The sequence below is a fragment of the Lepisosteus oculatus genome, chromosome 14 (genome assembly GCF_040954835.1).
Source record: "Lepisosteus oculatus isolate fLepOcu1 chromosome 14, fLepOcu1.hap2, whole genome shotgun sequence".
NCBI classification, from domain to species: Eukaryota; Metazoa; Chordata; class Actinopteri; order Semionotiformes; family Lepisosteidae; genus Lepisosteus; species Lepisosteus oculatus.
In genome coordinates, this window is record NC_090709.1 from 45,975,805 (window position 1) to 45,991,524 (window position 15,720).

Consider the following 15,720-nt stretch of genomic DNA (forward strand, 5'->3'; position numbering starts at 1 on the left):
AACTAAGTTTTGCAGGGCCAGTGAGCTGGAATCCAATTTTATCGGAGAGCTAGACTGCCTATCTGTGTGCTCTAAGATACAATTAAAATCCCCTCCCACTATCACGTCTGTGCTACATAACAATAGGGGAGAGAGTGCCTTGAGTAGCTCCACCCTTCCTCCCACGTCAGTAGGACAATACACAGTGATTAGCCGCAGGTTAACGGTCCCCCATTCTGTAACGGACACGGACTGGAATCCGTGTCAGATATTGTAGAAGACCCTATGCGATGCGGTAAGAGCTGGAGAAAACAGGAGGCGTGGTAAAAAGGAACACACAGGGGTTTAATAGTGCACAAAATAATAGTGACAGTCCGTGAGACAGTGTACGGGGAAGACAAAACGGCATCCAAATCCAAACGAGTCCAAGGGCAGGTCAAAGCACAGTCCGAAAGTCCATCAACTGGAAATCCATCCTGGAACGCGACAAAGTTAAAATCCCCGAGAGAGGGGAGCACACAGACGAACGAAACATGGAGGTCCAAGGGTGACGGGGCGAGATCCTCCAGACCCCGGGCTCAGGAAGCGGGAGGTGTCGGGGATGAGGCCTATGCCCTCAGGAGACGGACGTAGGGTTTCCTGGTACTAGGCGGGCCTCACGACATCTTACCCTAATGATGAGACCCGAGGACTGGAGGAGCTGGTCTTTAAATAGTAACACTAAAAGGGTACACCTGGAGAGCTAAATCACACGAACAATAATGAGAGCAGTGGAGCGCCCTCTAGGGAGGGATGTCGGGCGTGACACATTCCACATCCACACACAGCAACCTGCCATCTATGACCCTCTGAATACTTTTCAATTTGAAAGCCCATCCTTTGAAAAGAATGGCCACACCAGAGGCTCTGTTGTTATTGTCCCCTGACCAAACAGAAGGCCCTTTATCCCACCTATCTTCAAAGCTTTTATACCTCTCTTGATAGGCTAAAGCACACTCCTGCAACATCAACACATCTCCCTCTCTCTGCTGGAGGTAATCAAAGACAGACTGGCATTTAACTCTGTCATTGATACCTCTGGTGTTAAAGGAAATTATGTTTAGAGCCATATTACATAAGAAAGTTGAACCAGTCTTTACAAAACACATTTCTCTTCTGTCTCACCTGTTACCTTCTTCTTTTTCTTCTTACCAATTTCCTGCCAGCCATCCTCTGAATGAGCCTTCATCAGGGTGGCAGCAGTAAAAGCTTTCACTGGGTCCATCTCAAGGAAGGGGGTAGAGGGAGGGGTGGAGGGGTTCCAGCTGTCCCCATCACCATGCTCTCCTTCCTCCTCGCTCAGGGAGAAAACAGAGTCATTTTTCCTTTTCCTCAAGTCCAGCTCCTGGGAGCACTGAGGGGAAAGGGGTGCAGCCGATGCACCAGTCTCCTCTTCCCCCTCACCCACCAGCTGCTGCAGATCCTCCGTGATGGACTGGAACTTGAACTTGAACTTTATTGCCATATGTAACCGGTAATGGTACAATGGAATTCTTACTTACAGAAAGTCTCTCGTTTGTAAAACAAGTGTAAAAAACAAAACAAAGTGCAAACAGTGCATCAAGACAATGTACAAACAAACAATAGACAATGTGCAAGTAAACATGCAGACAGTTTGAATGTAAACAATACAGACGTGTAAACAATGACTGGAGACGTACAATAAATAAATTACAATGAGGTAGATGGTGATGGTGTAGGTGTGGTCCGAGGGGGATGGCTAAATGTGTTCGCCAGTCTCACTGCTTGTGGATAGAAGCTATTGAAGAATCTAGTGGTAAGTGTCCGTATGCTCTTATATCTCTTGCCTGAGGGCAGTGGGGTGAAGAGCTCATGCCCGGGGTGGTGACTGTCCTCTGTGATGGCCAGAATTCTACCACGGCAGCGGTCCTCATAGAGGTGTTTAATCTCGGTGAGACTGCAGCCGATGATCTTCTGGGCCATCTTGACCATTCTCTGCAGTGCCTTTTTTTCTCGCGAAGAGGTGTTGCCATACCACACAGTGATCCCGTTGGTGAGGATGCTCTCGATGGTGCAGCAGTAGAAGTTCACAAACACATGTATTGGCATCCCCCATCACTTGAGGCACCTCAAGAAATAAAGGCGCTGCTGAGCCTTTTTCATGATAGAGTCAGTGTTCACAGTCCAGGTTAGATCTTTAGAGATGTGAATTCCCAAAAACCTAAAGCTGGTGACTGTTTCCACTTCCGTTCCATCAATACTGAGTGGGCTGTGAGTGTATGGCCTGTGTCTCCGAAAGTCCACTATTAGCTCTTTCGTTTTCTTTATGTTCAAGTCCAGGTTATTGCTATGACACCACCTAAGCAGCTGTACATCTTCATCCCTGTAAGTGGACTCATCATCATCACTAATCAGTCCTATTATAGTGGTGTCATCGGCAAACTTAATGATGCGGTTGTTGTTGTGTCTTGCTGTGCAGTCGTGAGTAAATAGGGAGTACAACCTTGGACTCAGACAGCAGCCTTGTGGGGTTCCAGTGCTCAGGGTGAGTGGTGTTGATGTTTTATTGCCTATCCGCACCACCTGTGGTCTCTCGATAAGAAAGTCCAGCAGCCAGTTGCAGACAGAGTTGCACAGACCTAATCCCCTGAGCTTTGTCACCAGTTGACTGGGTATGATGGAATTTGAATGCTGAACTGTAGTCCACAAACAGCATTCTCACATACGAGTTCTTATGTGAGAATGCTGCATACAGCCAGGTGTTCCAAGGCTGTATGCAGAGCCAGGAAAACAGCATCATCCACTGATCTGTTGTTCTGGTAGGCGAACTGCAAGGGGTCCAGGGACTCTGTGATGGATGAGTTGATGTGTGACAACACCAGCTGCTCCAGGCATTTCATCACCACAGATGTTAATGCTACTGGGCGGTAATCATTCAGGCATGTCACTTTTGTCTTTTTGGGGGTTGGAACAATAGTGGTTTTTTTAAAGCAGGTGGGGACCATGGACTGTGACAGGGAGGAGTTAAAGATGTCCGTAAACACTGTGGTCAGCTGGGCTGCACATGTCCTTAGGACTCGAGGTGGTATCCCATCAGGCCCTGCAGCCTTATGGATTTTCACCCTGCTCAGAGTCTTCTGCATGTCCTGCTCTGAGAGTTTCAGAACAAACTCGCCCTGCACACTTGGGGTCTTCTCAGCATTGCCCGTGTTCAGAGCGTCAAAGCGGGCATAGAAGTGGTTCAGCTCGTCAGGCAGGGATGCGTTGTTCGTGTCAATCTCCTGGCTGCAGGAGATTGACTGTAATCCTGTGATTGACTGTAATCCCTGCCACAGCCTCCGGGTGTCAGCGCACTGCGTTTCAAGCCGCACTCTGTAGCTCCGTTTGGCGCGTTTTATGGCTTCCTGTAATGCATACCGTGATTTCTTGTACAGCTCTTTGTCCCCCGATTTGAATGCGATGGATCTATCTTTTATTTTATTGCGAATGTCGTTGTTGAACCACGGTAATCTCACTGTCTGGGAGATTCCAAGGGAGAGTCTCATCCCAAGTGGTTTACAACCTCAAGGTCAGAGTGCATGGTTACTCACACTGGGCACCAATAAATGTAGGCATCCTCTCACGAGGCACCAATAAATGTAGGGGTTTGTGCATTTACTGGGCCAATTGTTAATTGTAGCAGTAAGTCACAAAATGATTCTCGAATGCCCATGGAACTTTCAACCAATGAGCGACCGTAGTAACTCCAGGTAAAACTCCAGCTCCTCCTGGACATCCTCAGACTAAGCTCAGACAGTCACATAACGGCCAATGTGTCCGAGTGCCAGGACTTTTCCTTGTTCTAAGAGTCGAGAACGGAGGTTGCCCGCGCGTAACCAAAGGATCCACCCGAGGTTAGCCCAGCAGCAAGCCTCGTGAACCCACCGCGAACGCTCACCTGATCAACGAGTGAACTACAGTCAGAGCTGTGGACAGCTGAATATCAGTATTCAGGACTCGCGCTACATCGGGAACGAACCAGTCTTCTTCCTGTCTAAAGATTGTGACTTTCTCGGATCTGCAGTCACTTTTCTGTGTGCAAACTCTCGTTAGTTTAAGCCAACACTAACTAACCAGTCTTCAGAGAGCATCAGCAGCGCACCGCAGCAGAAATCTCTCTCCTCCTTCTCCTTCTCTCACATCGAAACAGCACTGCCTGGCACTGGGCCAAAGAGCGCCGATTGGACGCAGCAACAGCCTGCCACTGCTTCTTTGCCTCCGCAGGACATCTGAATCCCCACAGAGCGGACTAGTATTCAACATTCTGCATTACAGCTCAAGAATTCAATTGTTACCTCACCCTGAGTTGATATCAATTGAATTCCTATGAATCATGTACTTGCTTTTGAGTATCTATTGTACAAGTTGTAACAAAGTTCATTTACAAAATGATCTAAATAATTGATATACGGAAAGTATGTCCCTCTTGGTTTGTAAGTCTTCGTGATTGAATATATACTTTTTGTATTCTGCTAAACCTCACTATAAGATCTGTTATGTTGATATGCACATTTTATGTAATAATAAATGTATTCTCGTGTATTAGTATCCATGTGTGTGTGCGTTGCTGAGTTATCCCGCTGGGTCGGTCTTCTAATAACCATCAAAGAATCATTTTGTGACATACTGCTACAATTAATAATTGTCCCAGTAAATGCACAAGACGCCTACATTTATTGGTGCCTCGTGAAAGGATGCCTACAAGCTCCTCCAGTAAGGACAGTAGGCTCTACTGTACACAGAGAGGGGTGGGGGTGTGGAACAAGCCGATACCCTGGCATCTCTCCCGACACAGCTGGATGAGCTCCTCCAGTTAACACAGGTGGCTCTACTGTACACAGAGAGAGGTGGGGGTGTGGAACAAGCCGATACCCTGGCTTCTCTCCAGACACAGTTGGATGAGCTCCTCCAGTTAACACAGGTGGCTCTACTGTACACAGAGAGAGGTGGGGGTGTGGAACAAGCCGATACCCTGGCTTCTCTCCAGACACAGTTGGATGAGCTCCTCCAGTCAGGACAGAAGGCACTACTGTATACAGAGAGAGGTGGGGTGCGGAACAAGCTGATACCCTGGCTTCTCTCCAGACACAGCTGGATGAGCTCCTCCAGTTAGAACAGAAGGCACTACTGTACACAGAGAGGGGTGGAGGTGTGGAACAAGCCGATACCCTGGCATCTCTCCCGACACAGCTGGATGAGCTCCTCCAGTTAACACAGGTGGCTCTACTGTACACAGAGAGGGTTGGGACAAGGGAACAAACTGCCCAGCCTTGTTGTTAAAGCCGATACCCTGCCTACAAGCTCCTCCAATTAGGACAGGTGGCTCTACTGTACACAGAGAAGGGTGGGGGTGGGGGTGTCGATTAAGCCAATACCCTGGCTTCTCTCCAGACACAGCTGGGTGAGCTCCTCCAGTAAGGACAGGAGGCTCTTCTGTACACATAGAGCGGTGGGGGTGTGGAACAAGCTGATACTCTGGCTCCTCTCCAGACACAGCTGGATGAGCTCCTCCAGTCAGGACAGGAGGCGCTACTTTACACAGAAGGGGGTGGGAGAGGGGAACAAGTTGATACCCTGGCGTCTCTCCAGACACAGCTGGGTGAGCTCCTCCACTCAGGACAAGAGTCTCTACTGTACACAGCGAGTGGTGGGGGTGTGGAAAAAGCTGATACCTTGGCTTCTCTCCCGACACAGCTGGATGAGCCCCTCCAGTAAGGACAGGAGGCTCTTCTGTACACAGAGAGGGGTGGGAGGGGAGAACAAGCTGAAACTCAGGCTTCTCTCCAGACACAGCTGGGTGAGCTCCTCCAGTCAGGACAGGAGGCTCTACTGTACACAGAGAAGGGTGGGGGTGTGGAACAAGCTGGTACTTTGGCATCTCTACAAACACTGCTGGATGAGGTCCTCCAGTTAGGACAGGAGGCTGTACTGTACACAGAGAGGGGTGGGAGAAGGGAACAAGCTGATACATGTTTGTTCAGTGCGGGACAAGCTAACACAAGGGACCACATTCGCGAACATCCAGGCAGGGTGTAACGGAACCGCTACACTATGGAAACCTGCAGGGTCTGCTGCTGGTGTCTCGCTTGCATTTCGGGCTGAGAAAGGGAAGCGTCACTTTAGGCAGGGGGCGCTGGAGAGTGGAGCAAAGGGTGTGATGAAACAAAATGCCAAAACCGGGGATTAAACCAGGGACCTTTAGATCTTCAGTCTAACATTCTCCCAACTGAGGTCTTTTCTTTTCTCGGGGTAGGAGTGACTGTTGAGTAGCCCTTAGAAATGAAGCAGAGCACTTCAACGGTACTGGTGTGTGTGTGTGTGTGTGTGCCCTGGTGATTCTGGGAAGTTGTACAACCCATTTGTATCTGTTAGGCGGCACAGCCATCATGCACAAAGAACACTTTGAAAACTGTCAAAGGCAAGTCATTCCGAGTTGGTCGCTTGTGTTTTCCATTCAGACGCAAAATGCTGAAATGATCTCTCGGCTCCTCGATTGTAACGCCCACACCTGGTGGTGAGGAAGAAGTGCACGTAGGCACTCATAGTACCGCGGAGCAGGCTGGGAGTTGTAGCCGGGGAAAGTCTGAGGGTTAGCACGATGACCTGCAGCTGACCCTGCATATGTAAACAGTGTCATGGTAGTTTTAGTGTCCTGTGTAGTCTTATAAGTGTATATAAGTGTATAGCCTGTTGATAAGTAATTACCACCCTAAAGATGTGTACGTGTTCCGTCAGTGTCCTCATGTGTATGTAGATGCTGTGTTTGGTTTTGTGGTTGTTAAAGAATAAAAACAGTTGCTTGGTTAAGTTATCACGTCTCCACTAATCCTTTGTCCTGAAGAAACCTGAATGCGCTACGTTGCTGTCAGAAGTGGGCAGGATGGACAAACCGTGGCAGACATTAGCTTATTCTGTCAAGCACTGGCTGACTTTAAAAGAGACCGAGCCCACTGGCAGCACACATACAGAGCCTGAGCAACTCAGGGGCAGGATCCGACATGCTCGCTCCCCGGCGACTGCCTCCGCCGCTGCCACTGCCTCTTTTTCCCCCGGCTCTGGCAAGCCCGCGTCCCTCGGCCTTCGACGGGCCTGCCCTCCACCAGGTGAAGTCGCTCTCCCTGCCACACCAACTCCTGCAAACTCAAGTCCAAACTGGCCCCCACTCGCTGCAGTACGTCCAGCCCCAGAATGCAGTCCTCCTGGATGGGTGCGAGGTAGCAGGGGTGGCGCACCATCGCTGCACCTAGACGGAAGGCAAGCACCTGTTTCCCCCGGACTGCAGCGAGCTGTCCCGTTACGGTCCTTAGCCGCAGGCTGGAGGCCTCCCATCCTGGGGGGTTGGTGCCCTCGGTGTCGGGGAGGACGCCCGGCCGGAGTAGAGTTACCGATGAACCGGTGTCGAGTAGGGCCAGGCAAGGTTGGTCCTCGATTTTGCAGTGGAGGTACAGGCCCCGGCTACAGCCGACTCGCCCCACGGTGGCGTGAGGGGCGCCGGTCTTAACAACGCTCTCCGGAGCGGGGGTTGAGGTGTTCGAGGGGCGGCCTTCCCCACGCTGAGTTGCCCCATTCCCATTTCCCTACGCCAATCGGGGAGTGCGAGGTTCGGGTGCCCGGCAGAACCGGGCTCGGTGTCCTCTCTTCCCGCAGCGGTTGCAAATCAGCGTGCGGGGCTGTTCCGCGGGGGTCGCTGCCCGGGCTGGCTCCTCTTCCCCTTCGCTGGATTCCTCCGTCGCCGTCTCGGTCAGCCGGCAGGGCGCACTGCGTCTGCTGGCACTTCCAGTCACCCCGAACACCGCCTCAGCCCGTGTAGCAAGGGCCAAGGCCTGCTCCAGCGATGTAGGCGCGGCCAGCTGCACGTGGCGCTGCAGCTCCTCGGGTGAGAGGGCCTTGAGAAAAGCCTGGAGAGCCATCTCCCGCTGCGCCTCCCGGGGGAAAGTTGGGTATCCTCGGCGGGCGAGGAACGCGACATCAGCGGCAACAGGGCCCAGTCGCTCTCCTGGTCGGCGCCGCCGCAGGGCCAGCCTCTCCCGCATCAAGTCCGGTGCCTCCTCTACACCGAAACGCAGCTGGAGAGCCGCCGCCAGCGCCGTGTATTCGCCTCTGTCCTCCTCCGGGACGTCCAGGAGCACCTGGCAGGCCACTCCTTCCATCTCCGCCCGGCTCCAGCCATTCGTCCGGGCCGCGAGCTGGAACTGCACCTCGTAGATTTCCCAGGGCGCTTCCCCATTGTAGCGACCTGGTCGCACCCGCGCTGATGGGTGTGGGAATCTCTGATCGGCTCCGGCAGGGAGAGTATCCTCTGGGGTGCCCGCTGACCAGGAGTAGCGGCCAGTTGCCCCAATTCTACCGGCAGAACCACTATTGAATAGCCCTGGTAAGGGCTGTGGCCACCTATCGCACCCAGGAGTTGCTCAGGCTCCCTATGTGCGCTGCCAATGGGTTCTGTTTCTTCCAGCGTCAGCCGGTGCTTAACAGAATCGGGTAGTGTCTGCCACGAGTTGTCCATTCTGCCCGCTTCTGACACCAATGTAGCGTTTGCAGGTTCTTTTCAGAACAAGGACGAGTGGAGACGCGATTAACAAACAAGCATTAACTTTATTCGTTTACAACCACACAAAACCAAACACAGGATCTACACACACATGACGAGACTGATGGAACACGTACACATATTTAGGGTGGTAATTACCTAACAACACACTATACTTTTACAGGACTACACAGGGCACTAGAATTACTAGGCCATTATTTACACAGGTAGGGTCAGCCGCTGGTCATCGTGCTGACCCTCAGACTCTCCCCGGCTACCACTCCCAGCATGCCCAGCTGTACTACGAGCGCCTAGGGGCGCTTCCTCCTCACCACCAGGCGAGGGTGTTACAATATGGACTCCCAGGAGGCTCCCATACTTCGGATTCTTGCGTTCTTATCAGAACATACTGATGCGCAAACATATTCATTACCATATTTCAAAGCATTGGAAAAATATATGTCGTACAGCAACACAAAAACAGGAAGACAAGTATCACAGCTACTATAATCGGTGTTAGTAACTTAAAGAAAAACATTCCCCCTGGCCCAAACAGTGATTCTAACCAGGAGAGAAATGGGTGAGGCTGTAGAATGAGGCATTAAAGCACATACATAACAAGATGCATTACATTTCTTTAATTTTACAGTATGATTTATAAGTTTATACCACAAATTACTCATATCCCCCTCATTATCAGTTTCATTCAGCCAGTTTGTATACAAAGAGGCTTCGCGTTTAGATTCTTCCTCTTTCTGGGTGGTGACAGGCTTCCACATAAAAAGGAAAAGGGCTGGGCACATCAGTCCCAAGCATGTGATCCCCATCTATCCCTGTGGAGACATCACTCCTGTGCCTTGCTCAGTTCGTTTGTGACCTTTTTACAGTGGGAAGCATGAATTCAGGGCACCCTTTCCGTGACTTTCACAGTAGTCGCAGTGATCAGCAGCCTTGGTACGTTCCCCTCCACCTGAGCGAACACCACTTCTTTTTCCTGTCTTTCACCAGAATCCAGTCTCCTTATTCACGCTTTAGTTCTTACAGCACAGGTAAATCCCTGTGCGCTGGAGCCCAGCATTTTTCTTAGGGTTTTTTTTTACAAGATTGGTCAACAGCTGGGTAATAACTCTTAGAAAAATCTACACATTGTTCCACTGCCTCAGCTGTGCCGTTTTGCAGAACAATTCCAGCTGAAGTTGTAAAATTTCTCTTTGGTCCGTTCCTGCAAAACATCTTATTATGAACAATATTATTATGAACCATAATAATAATTTGCATCTAGGGGAATCACTCCCAAGGGTAACCCCCCTTAAAACTATATTGTTCTACCCATCAGGTTCTGCCACTAGATAAGAGAACCTTTCCCATGAAATCATTTTTTGACCTTCATGATCCCTTCAGGGCGTACAATTAGCACAGAAGCAGCAGCTTTAGTCCACATGTTTTTCAAGCAGGATATTAACAGTATGATCATAATGAATAATACCAGACACACAAATATGTATTAAACCAGAGACCCTCTCCAGGTTCCTAGCACAGACTGTAGCCATGCACCAATGCCCCAATCATCTGGATTATAATTATGATATATATTTTTCTTCATCATAGATGTGCTTTGCTAAGTCATTAATTTGCTAATAATTGTCTAGAATACAAGTACTGTTTAGTCTTTGCTCACCTAAACAGCTGTCTATCACACTAATAGAGAATGGCCTAAAACTGTGATTATAGCAAGGAGCATACAGTTATTTCCATTCTAATACATCTGAGTTACACTCAGACTAAAAGCAGGGCTATTTACCCATGCCAGTAAACCTAAATAATCACCTCTATCAAAGGGGATTACTCCCATGAGCATCTTTTATAGCAATACAATCCCAACATGAGCTCTGGTTATTATTTGTGGCTGACTGATAAAGTATTGATTCCATATCCCCATTTTATCAAAGTAAAGCTCCTTACACTTAACAGGTACACTGTCGCCCCCCCTCAGGAAGCTCAACAAACACAGAAACAGTGACAATATAATAATTAATGTTCACTCAGTCTCTGGTGCAGTGGTTCGGTGTCAACGCAATGCGTAGATCCAGCGATCTCATTCTGTCACTCAGATGGCAGAGTCGGTAGTCAGTTGCACTTGATATGGTCCTTCCCAGCAGGGTTGCAACATCTGGCAGGGTATATCTTCCTCACCCACACCCACTCGCCAGGTATCAGGTCGTGTCTTCCCTCTACTGGAGGTCTCCAAGCGTCCAGCACCTATTCACCAGCCCCATGCTTTTAACAACCTACAAAACTACAATAGAGAATTAGCAAATTCAACAATCCATTAGCCAAATTCATCCCTCCAGGAAGTTTCGTTGATTGGCCTGTGATGATATCAAACAGGCTCTATTACACAGTTCTGTTTGATCCAGCCCGCATCCCATGGTGTTCCTTCAGTCTGAGGTCTAGTCGATCTTTAAGAGTTCTGTTCCTTCATTCCACTGTTCCAGCAGACTGAGGGTGATCTCAGTCCATTTACCCCGAATAATGCAGCCACAGCCTGTCCCTTGATCATAATACAAGCGGTAGGGCAGTGCCCACCAAGGGCTTATCTCCATCATCAAGTGTTTGGTAGACACAGAGGCAGTGACAGCAACCCACTGGGAAAACAGATTATAAGAGCCAAGGTTTCCCTTTACAAATGTAAATTGTAAACATTTGCTACTGCATGAAAGGTTTCTCAGGAGCAGGCCGTTTGAGCTGTAGCACCTGCACCTGAACTGTAGTTGAGTTCCTTTGATAAGCATCACATTGAGATACCACATAAGTGGCTACTGCTTCAAACACAGTCCCCACCCAGGTTTGGGTAACCAGCACACCATTTGACTCGCACCCAGGTGTCCAACTGAGTGCATTTGTCGAGCTACAAAGGGCATTAGGCTGTGAGGGCATGCAGGGCGTCCAGTGTGCTGGCAGCACCACACACTTTTCTAACCATGTCCTTTTCTCTGCTTTAGAGGCCTCAGCCTGAATATCCTGTAGCTGTCCCCTTTTCACCAACAGAGGTCTCACAGGGGTCTCAGACTCCTGTTCTACCAGGACTGCGCACCTGACAGCTACATCTGCAAAGTTGTTCCCTCGAGTTACTGGAAACATTTCTTTATTATGTGATTTACACTTTACCACAGCTACTTCAGTCAGCAGCTGCAAAGCTTCTAACAGTTCAGAGACAAACCCAGCATTCTTGACTGGAGTCCCTTCCATGTTGGGGAAATCCCTATTCCTTCACTGCCATCCAAAATTGTGGCATACACCAAATGTATATATACAGTCTATATAAATTGCTACAGTTTTCCATTTAGCATATTTACAAGTTTCAATTAAATCTTTTCATTCGGTCTGCTAGTTCAACACCAGATTATTCACAGTTTATACAGCCAGGCAGGTAGCCTGCACAACACATAAACACGGCCCCTTGGCCACCGCATCAAGGGGTCCTGAATAATAATAACCCACTAGACGATGCCTATCTCCATGCTCCTGCACCAGCACAACGGCTCACAACCCATTTCTTTCACTTACATACAGATTACATACAGATGATCTGTCTGAGGGAATACAGTCCAGGGCCAGTGCCTGCAAGAAAGCTTGTTTCAAAACATCAAAAACGGTTTCTGCTGCAGGGGTCAAGGCAATTTTGTCTTTAGACTGCACTACCCCCCTTAAACCAATACGTCACTAGACAAGCTCGTTCTGAGAAGGCATTCACCCTGGCTTTATCATGTAGTTGGTTTTATACTCCTTTTTTTCCTCTCAAGATCCAATACTTGGAGTAGCCCGGCCTTATGGATTCCCTCATTAGGTAAAACAATCACAATATCACATAACTCTATTGAGTTAGTTTACATAAATGCTATTTCATGCAGTAATTCCTTATAAAATGCTGCAGTCTGGGCCTAAAATAGGTCTGGGGTGTCCCCCACCCACATCAGTAGTTGAAACTGTACATATTTTCCCAAGCAGACTGTGACAGCTTATATTTGCTTTAAACACAACCCTTGCACCCCTTCTCCTGTAGCCTCCTGTTACCCGTTAGAAAACTTTATATCACATCTTTATGCTGTTTTAGTCTAAAAACAGGACAGCTGTGCTCCTGTGTCCCCCAGTTACTGCACACTGTAAGATTATTTCAATCCTGAGATAAATTTAGGAAGGCTACAGAGGTGTTTACTAGATTAAAACTGTTAGTTCACACACGGCTCTCGTTTCAGCTTCTGACATGGTCTTTAATTGTGAAATCAAGCCTCTTTCTTCCAATTTCTCCAAAAAACACATTTTTTTTTAGTAACTGCACACCAGCTTATTAATAGTTTTGTCTTTGGGGTTTTATATCTCGGTATAACATGAAAGTCGCACAATAATTTCGACAAACTGGCGGCTCCCTTTTCTCCTCCTTGGGAGTCTTTTTACCTCCCATTTGCAGCGCTCGCACTTCTGCATGCATGCTTCGCGAGTTATTAAATCAAATCTGTCTCCGCTGTCCGTAATATCAGGAAAGCATAGTTGTACATTCTTGGCAACATCAGGTTTTAACCCACTCAAGTAAATTTGTTTTATTACTGTGGAAGTATCTTCATTCACTTCCTTCTCATCGGCTAACCCCGAGTATACTATCCATAAAGCTATAAACCTTTCTGTAAAATCTGAAACATCCTCACTTCCTTCTGCTGACATGCTGTTACTTTTCTCTAATCAGTTTTCGGTGGGTAATGCTCTTTCAAAAATCTCCACACTAATTCCCACCCTTCTCCTAGATTCTCTCTTAAGGCGTTCTATTTCTTCTTTTGCTGTTTCTTTTTCTGCATATATATCTTCGTTTCGTTCAGCCATTGCTTTTAGCTTTTCCATCAGAGATTTTTGCGTCTCATCTATGATATTCTGTTGAATTCTCAAATATTCCTCTAAATATTGTTTATTTTTATCCAAATGTTCATACACTTTTCTACATTCCTGTTCAGCCTAAATTCCGTCTGACATATTTCTTTTAAGTTTCACTTTGGATTAATCAAACTTTTTTTTTCTTCACACCAAACCATTTTCACGTCTCCCACGCGCCCCGCGGAATCCCCCAGTCGAGACAAACTGACGAACTATCACAATTCGGGAACACGGACCAGGTTCCAAATCCTGGCTTTAAACACACAGTTGAATCGAGTTACCATTTTCGGCTCTTCTGCGAGTACAGTTCTAGTTACTACCTTCAGCCGTACTGCAGTCGTGTACCAGGATGCAACACCTGGATTTTTTCACACGGGCAGGGCGAGATGCTATTCCTTCAGCAATCCCTCCTTTTCTACCCCACCTTCACAAAACAGGCATCTAAGACACATACACCATTAACTCATTTTTCTGTTGTACTCGCTTCAGCTTCAGGAAAACCCTGAACCCACCACAGCAACATGGAGAGGACAAGGGACTTTTTAGAAAAGAGGAGTCCTTACCTCTTTTTAGAAGCGGCCGCCTAACTTTTCCTCTCCATGTCCGTGTGGTTTAATTTAGATGGATACTTCTTCATCATTTGGGTCACGTATCCGCCAATCTGCCTCCTCCTTTTTAGAGGACGTTGTAAACCTTTAGGAACAATATGATCTAGCAACAAGGTTATGTCACTGTAATTAGGCTTAAGACAATCAAGAACAAGACGCTTGCCTTTCTTCTAAATTCTTTACGATCATCAGGCAATTTAGGAAAAGACTTAACTAATGCAAATAATTCACCAGGAGACCAATGTCAATGTACTGTACATATGCTGGAGTTCCTTCTGGACCTGGAAAAGTGCACATTGGCATTTCACAAACAAGTGGCTCCGGACCGCTTTCTAATTTCGGTGGAGACTTTTTCTTTTGAGTACACATGGCCATGACTTTAGCTGCAGCTTGCTGTTCTTTATTTTCAAGACTAGTCTTTTTTTAAGCTTCCCATTATTTCTGTGATTCCTCTTTCCATTAAATAAGTTTTCCAATTCATTTTCTTTCCTTTCTTCTCCTTCTCTTCTAAGTTTCCCCTTCTTCAGGAAACTTCTTTTTCCTAATTCAACTTTCCTCTGTCCATTCTGATTCACTTACAAAGATCCTTCATAGTTATGGGCCCCTAATTATCATATATAAATTATGTGCAAGTTCCCTTACACCTATTACCCTAGCTTTACAGTTCATGAACATAATTTTTTTTACTCTAACCCAGGCTATAATTGTTTCTCCGAATTTGTCGTACATGTACTTTTGCTGGACTGCTCGGTCCCATTTTCGTCTTTGAATTTTAATTTCCCATTTTTACCGATCGGTGCCTTACTTAGAACCTTATCACATTAACTACTCCGCAGAGCAAAAACCACACGTCTGTGTTAAGATAAGTTCTTTATATTGGTCCTGGACTCATCAAACCCGCGTGAGAACACCCCTGTGGCTCGCTTCTCAAACTATTAATTTTAAAGGATCACTTACTGGCGTCAGACAGCTGCCAATTCTCCAGACGCGTCTCTGGAAGGATAAACAGTTTATCCTCCGAGGTTCGTCCAATTTGCTAAAATTGTCCGGGTCCGGATGGAGTTTCAGCAGCCGTTCGCGCTCAGGTTTGTGATCCCGGACGAGCCCCCAAATTGTCATGGAAATATAACTATCAAGGAAGCCACAAGAGAGAGTTCTCACCTGAGTAAGGTCTTTATTTCAATATTGCAATATTGGGAGCCCTGCTGCCACTTTGCAAAGTGCAACCAGAGACTCAATTTGTTACAAGCAGTACAGGGTTTTTATAAGACGTTGCGCTGTAAAAAAGTTCAGCACTTGATCCCTTCTAAAACTTCCCCTTTCTATAAGAGAAAACAGATTACATCATAGAGCGAGAGAAGAAAAACTAGATTTGTTATTCAAAGTTTATCAGTTACTTTCAGCTAATTCTAATGACCCAGACAGCATATATTGTTTTGGTACATTGTATTCTAAACTAACCTAAACAGTGTACTTTGTTGACGAACTGTTTTCTAAAATTCTGCACGTACTGTAGCACAGCAGTTACATCCTTGAAATATATTATCTAAAAGCACCAATATATTTTTTTCAAAGCTCTCTACATTTTTAAGAATCAATTTACTTATTAGATTTCCACTTCAGAAGCTAAACAGGGATGGG